This window comes from Triticum urartu, chromosome 3A (genome assembly GCF_056163025.1).
Source record: "Triticum urartu cultivar PI428250 chromosome 3A, HENAU_Tu73, whole genome shotgun sequence".
NCBI classification, from domain to species: domain Eukaryota; kingdom Viridiplantae; phylum Streptophyta; class Magnoliopsida; order Poales; family Poaceae; genus Triticum; species Triticum urartu.
This window is the reverse complement of record NC_141875.1, coordinates 687,200,535-687,216,467: the sequence shown is the minus strand read 5'-3', so window position 1 is coordinate 687,216,467 and position 15,933 is coordinate 687,200,535.

The following is a 15,933-nucleotide window of genomic DNA, read 5'->3' as shown; positions in this document are numbered from 1 at the left end:
TTTGGTTGTACACTACAGTAGGCTCTCCAAGAGTACCTGGAGATCCAGTTCGAAGGTATGCCTAGTTTTTACATAGTGTAGACATAGTAAATGCTCATTTCATTGTGTGCAAGTGCAAGAGATGCGGCATGTTTCATTATGTGGTGTTGTTTTGTTATAATCTCATTCTTTTGTGTTCACAGACTGGAAAGTATGCATATATATCTTTCAAGGAGACGAGTAACTAGTTTGTGTCACCTTGCAGAGCGGGTGCAATGAAGATAAGATTGAGGATTTCCAAGTACAAGATGTTAGGAAGGAGCCTTGCAAGAGAAGTAGGAGCTGCGCTGAGCCTCTTCAACCTGCTAAGGTAAGTCACTGTATGCAACTCAACAGTTCAATTCCTTGTTTGTTTAGGCATAGTTAATTTTCTCTTTTCAATTGCTTTATTTGTCCTCAGTTAATGAGATGCCCAAATAATCATGCCTCATGTTCGGTACTTGTATCACTATTAGTTGACATAATTAAAGGCCTTACCATTTAATTACTCTGCCAAAGTGTGCCTGAAGCTTTGAAGTCTATTAACCAACTATTATTGCATGAGGCTCACAATCTAGTTTATACTACGCTAATGATTGCATAGTTTTTCCTGCTGTAGTATGTTTGTATGAAACCCTCTGCTGTTCATTATGCTCCCTAAGACTTTAATTGAGGCACAAAATGGCCAACTGATTGCTTATTTATACGCAATGTGCTATCTAAATTTGTAACTTGTCTGTGTTTTCGATTGGGCCCCAACATCATGCTCCTCTGGTGAGCTAAGAGGGATTTCTGTATGCAGGCTGCACAGACTATCTTTTTTATAATTTTTAATATATCACCTGCTTATGCTTCATGACGTGTAACATTTTTTTTGAAAGTGACGTGTAACATTATTGTTAGTCCCGTTTTGCCATGTAGTACAAAATAGTGTCTTGTTCGCTTCACTGTTGTAACAATATTTTTGCCCTAGTCATGTGTATTTACAGAAACATTTCAGGATGAAGTGACATCAACACAAAGATCTGCGAGCAGTGCGGCATGACCATTACCGAATCATTATGGATTGGAATTGGAATGTGCTGATGTTCTCGAGCATCAACTAGAGGTGGCAAGACAACGTGTACATGATTGTCAACGTATAATCAACAAGTTGAGACTGGACATGTAGGTATTAGATGTAGGAGTGAAAAAAATGAAACAAGACAATGAGCTAACCATGAAGGAATTTGAGATTTTGCAGACTGAAATTTGCGCTATCTGAATCCGGCCAATCCTATTTTCTGAAGAGATTATAGTTCAATTGGAGTTAAGTTGATGCACGTCCATGATGTATGAGCTGTATTTGCCCAGTGTATGTAATTTGCTATTTGTGTATGCTTTATTATCACCTGTGCCGAACCATAATGCCCAGTGGGTATAATCGGCTGTAATTTCTTTATTGTATAGTGTAGGATTATTCTACCTTTCTATGCCTTGATCTCTTTATTGTAATAGTGTAGGCTTTTCAGAGGTGATAGTATTGAGTAGGATAATTCTTTGAATATGCTATATCGTTCAAACGGGGGCCAATTCGCCCGACCATGGCCCTTCACGGGCCGTCCGATCCAAGGGCCTTCTACGTCTCGTAGGATCCATGGGCCTTCTACGTCTCGTAGGATCCATGGGCCGTCGGCTCATTTATGGGTCTTGTACGGGCCTTTAATGGGCCGTAGATGGGCCTTTAATGGAAATCATACGTTTTATGGGCTGACCATAACGGGCCGTTAATAGGCCGTATTTGGTGATGCTATGAAAATGGCCCAACAGACTAACGGTCCGCAAACGGGCCGACCGTAACGACGGGCTGAATTTGGCCCACAAACAGAAAATGACAGTAACGGGCCGTAAGTAACCGAATGCTGTAAATGAGCCCAAGAATAAATGGGCCCTCAGAAGGCCGAAAGTTAACTTGGGCTGGAAACGGCCCAACGGAATAACGGGCCGTTAATGGGTATAAAGTGATACACTATTCATTACGGGCCAGTTTCACCACGGGCTGTTAATGGGTGTAAAGTAATACACTGTTCATTACGGGCCAGTTTTAGCAGGGCCGCTAATGGACCAAGAGTTACAAAGGGCCTCATATGGGCTGAAAGACGTCATGGGCTATACATGGGCTAGAAGTGAAAACGGGCTGGAATCATATTGGACGGCCCAGATGACGCTACTGGGCCTAATTTGGATAGGGCGTAACGGGCCTTGGATTAGCAGGCTGTAAATGGGCTATATGCGAACAGGCCGTTAACAGGCTTTCCATGGGCCGGCCCGCCAGCTTTTGACCAAGTGAAATGGGCCGGCCTTTTCATAGGAATGGGCCACTGTTGGGCCGTGCCACATGTCGACGTATCATAGGCGCCTTCTGTCCAGTGAGTGGATGACATCTGTCCCAACGATGAGCCGACACGTGTTTCCTCTAGCCAATGATGATTTTACACGTGGAAAATCCCCATTGGTCGGGGCTGTTAACGGGTTATCGGATCCAAAACCTGACCTGATAGCTTAACGGCGTTCCGTTACGTTGGATGCCACGTGTCGGTCACCCTTGATGAAAGCACTTCTGTGACGCGTGATTTATCGTCATGGAAGTGGACACTTCCGTGATGATAATTTTGGTAATATCATGGAACACTTCTACGACATCACAGGTATGACTATCTTGATTCTGTCATAAATTTGTCATGGATGTACATGCATGACAAAAAAACGACCTAATGTGACAAACATGTATCATCACGGAAGTGTATTTTTTTGTAGTGTTATCTGAATGAGACAGATATGTTTGAATGTTGTCTGCTTAAGTTTGAACCCTCCTTGCCTTCTGCTTATCTGCATGTTTGTTTTGTTCTAAGTTGAATCATGTCACATGGTTGCCAGTGGGCCGAGTGAGTTACATTCTACCCAGGGGTTTAGTTACTAGATATAATTACATATCAGTATTGGTTATGCTACTTTTTGATCATGGCTAGAAATTGGAACGTTTTAAATGGAATATTATGGGCCTCAATGATCCAAAAAAATGGGATGCAATATCCAATAAGATTGATGAGTCAGGTTGCTCAGTGTTATGTATTCAGGAAACAAAAATAGAGATTTTTGATCAATCTTATCTCAGAAAATTTTGTCCTAAAAATCTTTCAAAGTTTGAATTTCTTCCATCCTCTGGTGCTTCTGGAGGAATCCTCACTTTTTGGAGTGACAACATCTTCTCTGGTCACATCTTCCACCAAAATTCCTTCTCTTTATCAATCCATTTCACATGTAAACTTGATGGTTCTCTCTGGATCTTAACTAATGTCTATGGGCCTTGTAATCCTGATGATAGAACTTCCTTTCTAGACTGGCTTCAAAACTACCAAATGGATGATGAGATGAATTGTATGATCCTTGGGGACTTTAATTATATCAGGTATCCTAAAAACATGAATAGGGAAGGAGGAAGTATTAATGACATGCTGCTATTCAATGAGGAAATAAGCAGGCAAGCATTGGTTGAGATCCCTCTCAAGGGAGGAAACTACACCTGGAGTAATATGCGGGATGCACCATTGCTAGAAAAGCTAGATTGGTGCTTTACATCTGAATCATGGGCTCTCTCTTTTCCTTCAACTTTGGCCATCCCCCTTGCTAAAACAACCTCTGATCATACTCCTATTCTTATCAAGATTGGTACCTCAATCCCTAAATCACAGATCTTCAGGTTTGAAAACTACTGGACTAAACATGCACAATTTAAAGAGGTAGTGAAAAAAATTTGGGAACAAGATGTTCAGGAAGTGGATAGTGCCAAATGTATTGCTGCTAAATTCAAGAGGCTAAGGAAGGGCCTGACAATTTGGGCTAGGAACATATCAAATTTGAAGGCCACCATTGAGAACACTAACTTCATGATCCTATGTTATGATGTTATTGTGGAGTACAGAGATTTATCAACCGAGGAAGCAAATGGTAGACTTATCCTAATTGAACATTTGAGAGAGATTAATGAGCATCAAAGGATTTATTGGAAGCAGAGAGCTACCATTAGAAAGATTAGAATGGGTGAAGCAAACACCAAGTACTTCCAAGCTAAAGCCACAATCAAGCACAGAAATAACCACATTGCTGTTTTAAGGGATGAGGATGGTTTTGAACATCAAGAGCACCAAGCCAAAGCATCTATTCTATACAGAGCTTTTAAAAACAGGATGGGTTCTGCTTCCAAACCTGAAAACCCTCTGTTGCTACACACTCTGCTCCAACAACCTCTGGATCTCTCTGAATTGGAACTCCCTTTCACCAAAGAGGAAATTGATGATGTGATTAAACACATGCCTGCAGATAAGTCCCCAGGCCCAGATGGTTTTAATGCCAAATTTCTTAAGGTTTGCTGGGACATCATTGCACCAGATTTCTATAGATTAATAGATGATTTTCACAAGGGGACTCTCAACCTTCAGAGCATAAATTACTCTTTCATCACACTCATTCCTAAGAAAGATGCTGCTATTCTGCCAAATGATTTTAGACCTATCTCTCTTTTGAATTGCACTTTGAAGATTATCACTAAGTTGTTGGCTAATAGACTGCAGAAAGTAATCCTCTCCTTAGTGCACCAGAATCAGTATGGTTTTCTGTTCAATAGATGCATTCAGGACTGTCTACCTTGGTCATATGAATATATTCATCAATGCAAACAGTCAAACAAAGAACTAATCCTCCTGAAGTTGGACTTTGAGAAGGCATTTGATATGCTTAATCATGATACCATCTTGGAAATTCTAGAAGCTAAAGGTTTTGGAAGTCGATGGATTCAGTGGATTAAGATGATATACAGTACTGGATTTTCTTCTGTGCTACTTAATGGGGTACCAGGCAAGAAATTTTTATGCAAATGTGGAGTAAGACAAGGAGACCCTCTATCTCCCCTCATCTTTGTCATTGCTGCAGATATCTTACAAACAATGTTGAATGAGGCAACAAGAAATGACCTAATCACAGCACCATTGATACAGCGTCCAGCCAAGATTATCCCATTATTCAATATGCTGATGATACCATTTTGATAGCAAATGCAGAGGCTACACAGCTACACAACATCAAGAACCTTTTGCTTCACTTTGCTGCATACACTAGCCTCAAAGTTAATTATGCCAAGTCCACCATGATTTCAATCAATACTCCTGAGGACAAGATGCAATTTCTCTCTGACCTGTTGGGATGTCAGATTGGTACATTACCACTGCGGTATTTAGGCCTTCCTCTCAGCCTCAGCAAACCAAGGGTTGAAGATTATCTGCCTCTACTGAAAAGAGTGGAAACTAGGCTGCTGAGCTACTTAACTTTGCTTTCTACTGATGATAAGCTTACACTCCTTAAATCAGTCTTCTCCAGTCTGCCCATTTATTTCATGTGCTCCCTTCAGATTCAAATTACAGTGGTTAATCAACTTCAAAGTTATTTCAAAAACTGTTTTTGGAGGAAATATGGTTCTCAAGACAGAGGAACGGTTCTGATTGCTTGGATCACTGCCTGCCAACTCAAGTCTAATGGGGGTTTGGGTATCTTAAATATTGAGGTGCACAACTAGGCTCTGCTCATGAAACAAGTGCACAAATTCCTTAACAAAGAGAATATTCCTTGGGTGAATATCATTTGGGAAACTTACTACCACAACTCATTGCCTGGAGATCGAATGGTGGCCTCCTTTTGGTGGAAAACTATGCTCAAACTGTTGCCTCGCTACAAAGCATTTGTTGTTTCCTCAGGTCATTTTGGTAACACAACCCTTTTCTGGTCAGACTGCTGGTGGGACCAGCCACTCCTTAACAAATTCCCTGAGCTTAGCTCCTTCAGAAACAATAACAATGTTTCTCTGCAGCAAATTATGAACACTGAAGATTTGGCATCCCATTTTCATACACCTTTATCCCAGCAGGCTTTTATGCAGTTCAATGCTCTACAAGAATGTTTACAAGGGAGAAATGACATGCAAGGAAATGATAGATGGACTATTACTGGCTGTTCTAGAGGATATTCTTCTATCCAAATGTATGCACACATGATGGGACCTTCTAAAGTACACTCATTGTTCCATGATATTTGGAAAACAACTTGTCGTTTGAGGCACCAGATTTTCTTGTGGCTGCTTCTCCATGATAGAGTTAACTCCAGGAATCTACTTCATAGAAAATCAATGGTCTTGGACAGCTACAATTGTGTGCTCTGTGCAGACAATACTGAGGAAACAAACTTGCATTTATTCTGGGATTGTCCATTCGCCTTGCTTTGTTGGGACAGGATCATCCCGAATAGGAACAGAGGTATCTCAGTTATTGATGATATCCAATTGGCTATTCAGCAGCTGCCCCACAGTATTTCCTTAGAAATTATCATCATGGGCTGTTGGGGTACTTGGTCGGTCAGAAACGATAAAATTTTCAGACATGCTGCTTCACATGTGCAAAGTTGGACTTACTATCTTCTGGAGTTGTAATAGGTTGGGCCAACAATTAGTTTTCTCATTTCTTTCACCTCATTCATATCGTTCAAGAAATATCTTTCATCCACTTTTGTCAGATGTGTCACTGCAGCCACTGTTGAGTTGAAGCACACGTATGTCTAAACTTTATTTTCTTGTACATGTGCCTTTATTTTATTTATTTTTTGAAAAGAGGAGGACGCTCTCGGCCTATGGCACGTGCCTTTATATAAGGAAGGATGCAATTCCTTCTCCTGCTCAATAGTTGCATACCCAATTTGTTACTGTAGTCTTCCTCCCACCTCATTTATTAGTTCTTATCAAGCAAGCAGCTCCTAGATAAACAATAATTGAGTTGAGAGCCTTCCGAGAGAGTAGAGGAATGGCAACTAGAAGAAGTTAGTGGAAGTGCATCTGTAGTTCATTAGGAATGGGAGGCATCTTGAAACACCTGGATTAACCAAAACTTGAAGCCGGAGCTTGCAGCAGTACTTTTGGGAGTGAAAATATTCTAACTGGTAATGTCATCAGCAACTAGCTTAGTACAGAAGAAAAAGAACGTATAAGAGAGAAAGTCGCGTCTAAACTCTAGGCTATGGGAAGAAAATCAGAAAAGGAAAACTGCCAAATGTCTCTCAACGACATACTTCCACAGAAAATAATTTTCTGTTATCAAAAGATCCAGAAAAATAGATATGAAAATTGTCATGTCTGTAAGTGTTCGTAGGGAAACAGATCTGAGGCGCCACAAAAAAAACTAGTGCTCATAAGCGAATATTTAGATGATAAGCCTGGCCAAAAAAATAATTTTCCCCGTAAACATTTACAATAACAAAATTGACTAGACAATTCACATGTGTCTTTATTTACTTTTTGAGCTTTATAAGTTGATTTTCTCCCTAAAGTATGTGCTTTGCTTTTGGGGGCACCGGCAAGAAGCTTCTCGGCCACCTACTCTGACTTGATTAGCTAATACTCCCTCCGTTTCAAAATAGATGACCTAACTTTATACTAACTTTGGTACAAAGTTAGAGTTAGTATAAAGTTAGGTCATCTATTTTGAAACGGAGGGAGTAGTAACTACAATTGTTCAGACAATCAGCCAGCAATGGGTACTTCTTTCCTAGTAGACTGGACCTGATTAGTGCACCATCGATTTTGATTTGGTGGTTACAAAAGTAGACTAGCTTCTCTATTTTTTATTTAATAGGAAATCAAATATTATTAGTTCTAGCATAGGGTGACACAGAACTAGCTTCAATTCATCAATGTAATGTAGGCATGTATTTCGTATATAGTCATACGTGCTTATGGAAAAGAACTTGCATGACATCTTTTGTCCTACCCTCCCATGGCAGCGGGGTCCTATTGGAAACTAAAGGATATGAAGGATTCCTTTTAATAGAGAACCAGAACAAAGCATTAGCACATAGTGAATACATGAACTCCTCAAACTATGGTCATCACCGGGAGTGGTCCCGATTATTGTCACTTCGGGGTTGCCGGATCATAACACATAGTAGGTGACTATAGACTTGCAAGATAGGATAGAGAACTCACATATATTCATGAAAACATAATAGGTTCAAATCTGAAATCATGGCACTCGGGCCCTAGTGACAAGCATTAAGCATAGCAAAGTCATAGCAACATCAATCTCAGAACATAATGGATACTAGGGATCAAACCCTAACAAAACTAACTCGATTACATGATAAATCTCATCCAACCCATCACCGTCCAGCAAGCCTACGATGGAATTACTCACGCACGGCGGTGAGCTTCATGAAATTGGTGATGGAGGATGGTTGATGATGACGACAGCGGCGAATCCCCCTCTCCGGAGCCCTGAACGGACTCCAGATCAGCCCTCCCGAGAGATTTTAGGGCTTGGCGGCGGCTCCATATCGTAAAACGCGATGATTTCTTCTCTCTGATTTTTTTTCTCTCCGAAAGGAAATATATAGAGTTGGAGTTGGTGTCGGAGGGTTTCCAGGGGGCCCACGAGGTAGGGGGGCACGCCCTAGGGGGGCGCCCCCACCCTCGTGAGAAGGGTGTGGGCCCCATGGTCTTCATCTTTGGCGAGGATTTTTTATTGTTTTTTCTAAGATGTTCCGTGGAGTTTCAGGTCATTCCGAGAATATATTTTTTCTGCACATAAAACAACACCATGGCAATTTTGCTGAAAACAACGTCAGTCCGGGTTAGTTCCATTCAAATCATACAAGTTAGAGTCCAAAACAAGGGCAAAAGTGTTTGGAAAAGTAGATACGACGGAGACGTATCAACTCCCCCAAGCTTAAACCCTTGCTTGTCCTCAAGCAATTCAGTTGACAAACTGAAAGAAAGAAAGAAAAAACTTTTACAAACTCTGTTTGCTCTTGTTGTTGTAACTATGTCAAGCCAGCATTCAAGTTTTCAGCATAGATCATAACTAACCACATTTGCAATAATTCTCAGGTCTCACAATTACTCATATCAATAGCATAATCAAATAGCAGGTCATAATAATAAATCTCGGATGACAACACTTCTCAAAACAATCATAATATGATATAACAGGATGGTATCTCGCTAGCCCTTTCTGAGACCACAAAACATAAATGCAGAGCACCTTTAAAGATCAAGGACTGACTAGACATTGTAATTCATGGTAAAAGATATCCAATCATAGTCATACCCAATATAAATTAACAGTGATGAATGCAAATGACGGTTGTGCTCTCCAGCTAGTGCTTTTTAATAAGAGGGTGATGGCTCATCATAAAAGTAAATGGATAGGCCCTTCGCAGAGGGAAGCAGGGATTTGTAGAGGTGCCAGGGCTCAGTTTTGAAATAGAGATAAATTGTATTTTGAGCGGTATACTTTCATTGTCAACGTAACAACTAAGAGATGGTGATATCTTCCATGCTAAACACATTATAGGCGGTTCCCAAACAGAATGGTAAAGTTTATACTCCCCCTCCACCAACAAGCATCAATCCATGGCTTGCTCAAAACAACGAGTGCCTCCAACATACACCAGGTCCCAGGGGGAGTTTTGTTTGCAATTAATTTTGATTTAGTTTGCATAAAGCATGGGACTGGGCATCCCGGTGACCAGCCATTTTCTCGTGAGTGAGGAGCGGAGTCCACTCCTCTTGAGAATAACCCGCCTAACATGGAAGATAAGGACAGCCTTTGTTGATACATGAGCTATTCGAGCATACAAAACAGAATGTTTATTTGAAGGTTTAGAGTTTGGCACATAGAAATTTACATGGAACGGCGGGTAGATACCGCATATAGGAAGGTATAGTGGACTCATCTGGAATAACTTTGGGGTTTAAGGGATTGAATGCATAAGCAGTATTCCCGCTTAGTACAGGTGAAGGCTAGAAAAAGACTGGGAAGCGACCAACTAGAGAGCGACAACAGCCATGTACATGGATTAAAATTAATAAACATTGGATGCAAGCATGAGTAGGATATAATCCACCATGAACATAAATATCGTGAAGGCTATGTTGATTTTGTTTCAACTACATGCGTGAACATGTGCCAAGTCAAATCACTTAAATCATTCAAAAGAGGATACCACCCCATCATACCACATCATAATCATCTCAATAGCATGTGGGCATACAAGGTAAATCATTATAACTCATAGCTAATCAAGCATGGCACAAGCAACTATGATCTCTAATTGTCATTGCAAACATGTTTATTCATAATAAGCTGAATCAAGAACGAGGGACTCATAATATTTACAAAAACAAAAGAGGTCGAGTTCATACCGGCTTTTCTCATCTCAGTCGGTCCATCATATATCATCATAATTGTCTTTCACTTGCACGACCGAACGGTGTGAATAATAATAAGAGTGCACGTGCATTGGACTAAGCTGGAATCTGCGAGCATTCAATAAACAGGAGAAGACAAGGCAATATGGGCGCTTGGTTAAATCAATAATGCATAAAAGAGCCACTTCAACAATTTAATTATGGTCTTCTCCTACTGACCCCCAAAGAAAATAAAATAAATAAAACTATTTACACGGGAAAGCTCCCAACAAGCAAAAGAAGAACGGGAAATATTTTTGGGTTTTCTTTTTAATTATTACTACTACAGCAAAAAAATAAACTACTACTAATTTTTTTGGTTTTTCTTAAGGTTTAACAAACACACAAGAAGAAAGCAGGAAAAAGAACATAAACTAGCATGGATATTACAGTGAAAAAGTATGAGCACCGACATCTAGCAATGAGTGTGTGTGAACATAAATGTAATGTCGGTGAGAAATACATACTCCCCCAAGCTTAGGCTTTTGGCCTAAGTTGGTCTATGGTCACGGCTGGCCTAGCGGATATCCATAATAATAGTTGTTGGGGTCGTACTGTGATGAGGAGGAATAGTTGGGATCATACTGATGTGCAGCAGTTATCGCCTGCTGAGCTGCAGCGTGGAGTCGAGCTTCCTCCGCTCTCCTCTCGTACTCTTCTGCCTCCTCTCTGGTAATAACATATCTTCCTTTTGTCTGTGAATAAAAGAAGGCAGGAGCAGGGAGAGTAATACAGAAAACACGTCGTTTATCAAAAATAAACGATATAAGAGAGGCGATTCAGGCCTCTCGACAAACTGGTGCAAAGCCATAGAGTCATAATCTAAATATGCAGGAGGCAACTCCGCATCACCCTCACGAATGTCTATCTCAAGAAAATGAGCTAAGCGGGTTGCATAAATTCCTCCAAAGAAATCTCCATTATGTCTATTATGATGCAACCTACGAGCTACAATGGCTCCCATATGATAAGATTGGTCTCCTAACACAGCACTCCTAAGAATGCTAAGATCAGGGACACACATGTGACATGCTTCATCCTTAGCATTTATGCATCTACCAATGAAGAGAGCAAAATAATGTATAGTAGGAAAGTGAATGATCCCTATGGTAGCCTGCGTTATATCTCTAGATTCCCCCACAGTTATACTAGCAAGAAAGTTTCTAAATTCAGATTTAGGGGGATCCCTAACACTACCCCATGATGGAAGTTTTCATGCAAGAGTGAAATCCTCTAGGTCCATGTTATAAGATTTGTCATAAAGATCAAACATGACTGAAGGAGAATTACGCGAAGATGAATACTCAAACCTCCTCACAAATGAACTTGTGAGATCATGATACTGGGGGCATTTGTTAGCCTCAAAATCTTCAAGACCGGCATTGCACAAATATGCTTTGAATTCTTCTTTAATTCCCGCTCGGTCCATAAAATTTTCTGACGGCCATTCGCAAGGCTGTACTGGAGCGTCTCTTGGTGGATCCTCGTCAGCATCACGCATAGCAATCCTGGGTCCTTGATTCTTAGAGGAACCACCTTGGAACATCTTCCTAAACATATTGTTTTTCTCTGAAAAATTCTGAAATTTCTAGTAACTTCAAAATAAAAGTAAACAAACTTCAATAATATTGATAGCAACTACTACTACAAGTGCCTAGAGCCTATATCAAGCATTAGAACTACTTGGAACCATATAAATTTGACATGCAAGCTCAAGAACATGGTCACCTATGCAGCACAAATTTGCAAAGAATAAAGCACTAGAACAAAAACTAATTGGACCAATGGAGGAGTCACATACCAAGGAACAATCTCCCCAAGCAGTTTTGCAGGAGGTGCTTTGAGCAAGGAGATCGAAAATCACAACAAAAGTGGCTGGAACTCGTGCTTGAGTTGGTTTTTCGGGTTTGTGTGAGATAGAGGAAGAAGATGGGTGCTGGGATAAGTGGAGGAGGGCCACCGTGGGCCCACGAGGCAGGGGGCGCGCCCTAGAGGGGGGCACGCCCACCACCCTCGTGGCCAGGTGGCAGCTCCTCCCGCGGTAATTTTTGCACAGTAAATCCTCAAATATTCCCAAAAAAATCATATTAAATTGGCATGTCATTATGAGGAATTTTATTTTCGGGATAATTTTATATTGCACGGATAAGTCAGGAAACAGACAGAAAATATTATTTTTACTTTATTTAATATAAATAACACAAAGTATAAAGAGGGTACAAAAGGTTGTGCTTCTAGTTTCATCCATCTCATGCTCATCAAAAAGAATCCACTAACAAGGTTGATCAAGTCTTGTTAACAAACTCATTCTGATAATCATGAAACCAGAGAAATTTCAAATAACACTAAGTTACCTCAACGGGGATATGCACATCCCCAATAATAAGTATATCATATTTCTTCTTGACAGTAGGAAGAGGAAATTCAAAACCTCCAATTATAATCGATGGAATTTTTCCAATAGAATTGATACTATGAACTTGAGGTTGTTTCCTCGGAAAGTGTACCGTGTGCTCATTACCATTGACATGAAAAGTGACATTGCCTTTGTTGCAATCAATAACAGCCCCTGCAGTATTAAGAAAAGGTCTTCCAAGAATAATAGACATACTATCATCCTCGGGAATATCAAGAATAACAAAGTCCGTTAAAATAGTAACGTTTGCAACCACAACAGGCACATCCTCACAGATACCGACAAGTATAGCAGTTGATTTATCAGCCATTTGCAAAGATATTTCAGTAGGTGTCAGCTTATTCAAGTCAAGTCTACGATATAAAGAGAGAGGCATAACACTAACACCGGCTCCAAGATCACATAAAGCAGTTTTAATATAATTGTTTTTAATGGAGCAAGGTATAGTAGCACTACAAGAAATATGTCAACTTATGACCTTTTGTCAGTTACCCTCGAAGAATTGGTCATAAATTTATGACCATTTTAGACCAATTGGTCAAAAGCTGTTCAGGGGGCTCCAAACCCTAAACCATTGCGACCATTTTGGTCAGAAAGGTCGTAATTTCCTTACACAAAATGGTCACAAAGCAAACAGTGCTAGTCCGCTACCTTATTTCTAGTTGTTAATGACCAATATAGATGGTCATAGCCTTGTAGATTGTGGTGGGTTGTGATGACTAGGCGCCATCTCATCAGTTTTGCCTATGTGTCATGTCCATGTGGCAGTTTTTGCCCTAGGTTGTGAAGCCACCTATATTTCTATCATTCCCAAAATTCCCAAAAAAATCTCATAAATTCTTTGGGGCATATCTTCATCAAATATGTAAAAATCCTTCCTTGCCTAGTTCAAAACTAATTCAACAATATTCATTTTCCTATTCTGTTCACAACAACACTTTATAAAGAAAGTGCTATTTATATATTCTTGATTGCCCTTGGAATTTTTGGGCACTCTTTCCTATCCAAATTATTACTGCATGACAAAATTCAGCTCCATTTGCCTAGCAAATCTTCCTCGGCAAATTTCCAAAGTTTTTGTCCACCTAGAAGCATTGTGAAGGAAGTACCTTTTTTATATCTCTAAATGACATGAAATTTATACAGTTCCTTCATATGCCCAAATTATCAACCTCCTCCAAATTTCAGCTCAGTAAAATCATCTATGTGAGCCCAGGTTCAATTTATATTTTATGGCCAAATTGGCACGTTGCAAAGCAAGTGTTATATAGACCCCTCCTATTACCCTCAAACTTTTCGGTCACTCTTCCATATCCAAATCATTGCCACATGATAATATTCAGCTCAATTTTCCTAGTAAATCTTTCTTGGGAAATTTCCAAAGTTTCTACCTCGAGAGAAGCTTTGTGAAGTAAGTACTAGCTAGGTTTACCCAAATGATCTAAAAATTTACCAGCGCATGAACATACCTAAGTAACTTACCTACACCAATTTTGAGCTCATTTCATTCATCCAATCTCTCTCACTAGTTTTCCCAAGTTTCTGTCCATAGAAGAGCATTGTGAAGGAAGTACTACTTTGGCATGTCCAAATGGTATCAATTTTATACAATGATTTCCTATGCCCAAATAACCATCCTCCACAAAATTTCAGCTCACTCCATTCATTATTTTGAGCCCAGCTTCAACATTCATATTTTTGTCCAGCGTGGTACTTTGCAAAGCAAGCACCACCTAGGATCCTCCTTTTGAGCTAAAAATTTGTGAAGACATTATCCTTAGTAGATGATCATCCTCAGCCAAAACTCACGCCCATTGGCCATGTGCATTTCCCGTACCACTAATCAAACACTTGGCTGCTAATTCATGTTTGAGCATCGATCGGTCTCCTCGTGAGAATCTTATGTTGTAATTTTCTTCCTAGCACCTACCTAGGGAGTGCCCAACCCACTAGACATGCCTAGGCCGCCCAGAACACATGGCAACATTACGGTCACGGGGTGACCACGCGACGGGCATGCGAGTTTACGCGCTCTAGAGTTGGGGCCCTCGGCCACCGCCCAACCTTGACGTATAGCCACCAAACCATGTATTTATGATTAAATAGGTCCTTATGTAACTAGAAATGATTTTTGGAAAAAATAAATAGCAAACTATGAGGCAGCTGCAGTTCAAATTTGACCCGCTTCAGCTGAATCGGCGGAAATTTGTCTTTTTCACGAGAGGTGGATCAAAAATTTTTACACCCAACCATTTTTTCAATTGTGCATTAAATATGGCCTAGTATTTTATAAAAATGATTTGGTCCAATTTTGCAACAATTATTTGGTATTTCCTTCACAAAAAAACCTCCTTTCGGGCACTCGAAAAATGGAAAATGGTTTTTTCGTCCAACGAAAATGAATACTTCCTTAGGCAACATTGTTTGCCATTCCAATATGCACCCTTGTGCATAATATGAGATCATTTGAACAAACTATGCCATGGATGTGGCCATAAAATTGATCATTTGGCTTGAAAGTCATTGATCTCCACACGTGATAGCTCGTTTCTGAGAACACTTTTTTAAAATAATTGCCGTATTACAAGTTTATCATTTTTCCTAGGAACTTGGCCACATATAATAACACAATGCGAAGGTTTCCCAATTTTTTCGATTTTTTTTGAATTTTTTATGCCCGTTTCAAAATGCGGTCAAAATGGCGGGAATGACCGTTCCTAGCTAGTGGTTGAATCTTGGAATTTTTTTGGTGTTTCTATGATTAAATAGATACTTATGTACCTAGAAATGATTTTTAAAAAAATAAAGAGCAAACTACAAGGTAGCTACAGTTCAAATTTGACCCGCTTCCAACTGAATCGACGGAAATTTGTCTTTTTAATGAGAGGTGGATCAAAACTTTTGACACCCAACCATTTGGTCAATTGTGCATTAAATATGGCCTAGTATTTTATAAAAATGATTTGGTCCAATTTTGCAACAATTATTTGGTAGGTCCTTCACAAAAAAAACCTCCTTTTGGGCACTCAAAAAAGGGAAAATGGTTTTTTCGTCCAAAGAAAGTGATAACTTCCTTAGACAACATTGTTTGCCATTCCAAGATGCACCCTTGTGCACAATATGAGATCATTTGAACAAACTATGCCATGGATGTGGCCATAAGATTGATCATTTGGCT